Raw genomic sequence first — 4,834 nt, forward strand, 5'->3', positions numbered from 1 at the left:
TTGTGTGGTTTAAAAATTTCTGGGGAATTTCTCTTTTTCTCAAAACTATGACCATGCTTGTAGGTTCTATTTCTTCCTTTAGCTTTCCGATTTATTTTTTTCACTTTTTTAACTTGGAGATTTGCTTCCCTTTGTTTTATCATCAATTTTGAAGAGATTCCAGTCTTCCTTCTTGACAAAAGTTGAAACCAAAGTCAACGAAGCCCAAAAATCGTATGCCAACGCAAACATCCGTCCTCTAGCGAGTGGCTTGAAATCAATCTTAAAAGAGACAAGGTACGCTGAAACCAAAGAAAAATAGGGATCACGACCAACGCCAAAGGAACACCATAATCCATGAAGTAGCCAAGGGGGATAGTGAAACAACGATGGTGACACAAACTTTGCAACGATCCTCGTTAAAACTATCATGATTTATCATAGGACTTTGGATAAAACATGAAATAAAACGGTGGAGAGCGAAGATTGTTTTTCCATTGTTTTAACAATCAAGGATTGTAGCTTTGTCCGCAAAGACAACCGTCATGGCGGCTCGAAGGTCTCTGATTTTGAAAAAATGATTAATAATTCCAATTCTAAAAAGTCTGTAACTTGTGTTTTTGTATATTTACCGGATGAAACTTTGAAGATGAAGCAAGAAAGCTCAACGAATACATTTATGAAATCAAATGTGACAAAAACATCATCAAACAAGAAAAATTTAGTAAAAAGCCTAGATTGACGCTAAAAATAAAGTTGGCAATATCTTTCAAATTTTTTTCTGGGAAGAGCTAGAATTGACATATGTTAAACCAGAGAATCTTGGTTTCATAGTGATATGAAAATCTTTTGGAGGCACGCGGTGGCACGGTGGTTTTGGCGAGGTGGAAGTTTGAGATTTTCTGGTGTCAACATTCAATTTCTTTTACATAACATGTTCGTCATATTTTTGTATCATAGTTTGAAACGTCATAACGACATATCATTAGCAATTTATTTGATGCATTTGACTCTCTTGAGAGAACTCTAGGTCTCATTTGAGAATCGTATAATTGTGTTTTGATGAAAAATGCAATAAATAATTTTAAGCAACTCCATTTTTCGGGTCAGGCCTAGAGTTGCTAAGGGTTTTTCGAAATCCAGGCCCAAAGTTGCTTGTATGGTTGCTTAAAAATTTTCAAGCTTAAAATGGTTGAAAAGCACATTTTGCATTTTTCAACAATTTTTCAATTTTGAATGGGCAGTAGAGGCATTTTTCAAAGATTTTCAAGGCTTTCTTTCAAAGTTGTGTCAAAGTTATTTTTTCACTGTAAAAAATAATTTTCTTAAGCTAGATAGTCATCTCAATTTAAGAAAACTTAACTGATTTTAAGATCTCATTTCTTAAATTGAAATTAAAATTTTCGAGTTTTGAAAAAAGGGTACGTTATCCTAAAATTAGATAAAATTTCTTATATTCTAGGGCGGTCAGATAAAATATCTAGAGCTATAGAGAAAGTGCGCGAAGCGAAATAAAAGGATTTACTAAAGCATGAAAACTTCTTTTGTTTTTAATCAAAAGAATAGTTTATTGAATGAAAAATTTCACTACGAAGGTTTTAACATTTTTTTGAAGTTTTTTTTGTGAGAAGTTTTGTATGTATATTGAAGAGATTCTTTTTGAGGGGAGAAGAGCAAAGACAAGACGCGATTATAAGATAAGTATTTTTTTATATGTTAACTTTACTGAACCTACCTACCTACCTACAATCTTACAAATATGGTTTGAGCCTGTTTCACTTAATGATCACAAGAGCATAAGGGATATATTCTAGCAAGATTCGTAACGATATCAATTTTCTTGAATGAGACACTTCGTATAGGCAAGCAAATGAATAAATGCGTGGCAACAATTACAATTTGTAGTCATGTACCACCTAAATTGTGCAGACTACCGGGCTACCTTAACGGAGCGGCCTGTTTGTTTCTACAAAACCTTAGAATGATAACAGTAACATTGGCAAGTCAGTGCAGAAACAATTTGTAGTCATGTGCTACCTAAATTGTGCAGCCTACCGGGCTACCTTAATGGAGCAGCCCGTTTGTTTCTACAAAACTTTAGAAAGATAACAGTAACATTGGCAAGTCAGTGTGGAAACAATTTGTAGTCATGTGCTACCTAAATTGTACAGACTACCGGGCTACCTTAATGAAGCGGCCCGTTTGCTTCTACAAAACCTTAGAAAGATAACAGTAACATTGGCAAGTCAGTGTGGAAACAATTTGTAGTCATGTGCTACCTAAATTGTGCAGACTACCGGGCTACCTTAATGGAGCGGCCCGTTTGCTTCTACAAAACCTTAGAAAGATAACAGTAACATTGGCAAGTCAGTGCAGAAACAATTTGTTGTCATGTGCTACCTAAATTGTGCAGACTACCGGGCTACCTTAATGGAGCGGCCCGTTTGCTTCTACAAAACCTTAGAAAGATAACAGTAACATTGGCAAGTCAGTGTGGAAACAATTTGTAGTCATGTGCTACCTAAATTGTGCAGACTACCGGGCTACCTTAATGGAAAGGCCCGTTTGCTTCTACAAAACCTTAGAAAGATAACAGTAACATTGGCAAGTCAGTGTGGAAGCAATTTGTAGTCATGTGCTACCTAAATTGTGCAGACTACCGGGCTACCTTAATGGAAAGGCCCGTTTGCTTCTACAAAACCTTAGAAAGATAACAGTAACATTGGCAAGTCAGTGTGGAAGCAATTTGTAGTCATGTGCTACCTAAATTGTGCAGACTACCGGGTACCTTAATGGAAAGGCCCGTTTGCTTCTACAAAACCTTAGAAAGATAACAGTAACATTGGCAAGTCAGTGTGGAAACAATTTGTAGTCATGTGCTACCTAAATTGTGCAGACTACCGGGCTACCTTAATGGAGCGGCCTGTTTGTTTCTACAAAACCTTAGAAAAATTACTGTAACATCGGCAAGTTAGTGCAGAAACAATTTGTAGTCATGTGCTACCTAAATTGTGCAGACTACCGGGCTAAACTTAATGGAGCGGCCGTTTGCTTCTACAAAACCTTAGAAAGATAACAGTAACATTGGCAAGTCAGTGTGGAAACAATTTGTAGTTATGTGCTACCTAATTGTGCAGACTACCGGGCTACCTTAATGGAAAGGCCCGTTTGCTTCTACAAAACCTTAGAAAGATTACTGTAACATTTGGAAAGTCAGTGTGGAAACAATTTGTAGTCATGTGCTACCTAAATTGTGCAGACTACCGGGCTACCTTAATGGAGCAGCCCGTTTGCTTCTGCGTAAAAACCTTGAATACCATTTTGGACTTTTTTCTGGTACATATTGAAATCAAAGCTCTTTGTATTTTTTTTTTCAGGAAAAGTGAAGTGCAAACCCGGAAGGGTAACGTCATCTACTTGTCTACATCTCTACAAGTCGTCTTCAAAAGGTAAGAAAATTTCTGTAATTGTTTACCCAGCACCTTCAATATTTGCAACTTCATCACTCCAAGTACAAAATCTCTTCAGAGTCATTTAGCAAACGTAGTGGAAAGAAGCACTTACTTATCTTTGAGCTATGTTGGCTTGTGAAGTCTAATATATTCTAATTTCCTTTTCTACAGGAGACTGATCAACCGAACGCAAGAAAGAAAGAACTGTTTGCCTGAGATGCCAAGACTAATGGTAGAAGTTAGGACATGAAAATCGTTTATCGTGTATGGTAGCAAGATTTTGACGGTGGAGCCGCTTCCACTCGGTTTCTTATGTTTAATGGTTTTGTTTTACTTGCTCCACGAATACTATCCAACAGACAGAGCTGATTACCTACATGCATGACAATCTAGCACCGGATCGTCTTCAAAGACACTTGTTGTAAAGATTCTCATTACGAAAGCTTTAATAATGCAGTAAAAAGACTTAAGAATTTCTACCCAGCAATTTCGACACCTCTATGTCACAGAGCCGCTGGGACCCCCGCCCAACTGGAAAATTTGACAAAAATTTCGTCCCGGTAGGAAAAAAAACATGAAATTTCAGTCCCCCTGCTGGGAAATTAACTTTGATTCCTTCCCTATTCGAAATAAACTATTCGCACTGAAATTCTTATCCCCAATGAGGAAAAAAGTTCCACCGGGGCTGTGAGACAGGGGTGTATTTCATTTTGTGGTTTATTTTTATAACTACTATCGAGTTTTTTAGAACTTTTGTAGAGCTTAATTTTGTTAATAATTTATACAGTTCGTTTTCGTACTTTTCAAACTTTTTTTCAGTGCAATCGAATGACCATATAGTTGGGTTTCTTTTTTGTAGTTCTATTGTACCTTAAATTTAACCATCCCTTCATCGAGCAAAGTCTCGCATACACTAAGGATTTTAACTTGGAATTGTTTTTTAATGGAATTTTGCGTACAGATAAATAAAGGTGTATACATGTTAATATTTTCGTTAATTGTTATTACTCTTAAAGATGTATTATGAAAGGCTTTCAACAGGCCTACTTTATTTTTGTTGATGATAGGATCCAAAAATCTCAAATTCGTCCATGGATGTATTGTTGATCTGTCGAACTTGAGATTTTGCGGCATTTTAATCACGGAGAAAAGATGAAACACCAGCCTTTTGGTTCAAATTATACAGACTCAATTTTATTGAAAATCACGCATTTCTGTCGGTACCCATTTCTGTCTTTACAATGTGTCAACTGGGTAATTCCCATATACAACAACTTAAATCAAGAAAGATCTCTATTGTGAAAATATCTAAAAACAAGATATGACAAGAAAAAATATCTAATAATATTATCCTGTTTTGAGAAAAATATCATCTTAAAACAAGATAATTTAGGTTGAAATGT

General features: G+C 36.1%; 1 long non-coding RNA gene across 1 annotated transcript; it reads left to right on the forward strand.

Annotated features, from left to right (window-relative positions):
• The first annotated feature begins 3,030 nt into the window (after positions 1 to 3,030).
• On the forward strand, positions 3,031 to 4,318 carry LOC136821963 (uncharacterized). Its single transcript, XR_010848835.1, has 2 exons — positions 3,031 to 3,428; positions 3,603 to 4,318. It is a non-coding gene; the product is annotated as an uncharacterized lncRNA (long non-coding RNA).
• Positions 4,319 to 4,834: the final 516 nt, after the last annotated feature.

The sequence above is a fragment of the Clytia hemisphaerica genome, unplaced genomic scaffold, assembly GCF_902728285.1.
Source record: "Clytia hemisphaerica strain Z4C2 unplaced genomic scaffold, Clytia hemisphaerica genome assembly, whole genome shotgun sequence".
Taxonomy (NCBI): domain Eukaryota; kingdom Metazoa; phylum Cnidaria; class Hydrozoa; order Leptothecata; family Clytiidae; genus Clytia; species Clytia hemisphaerica.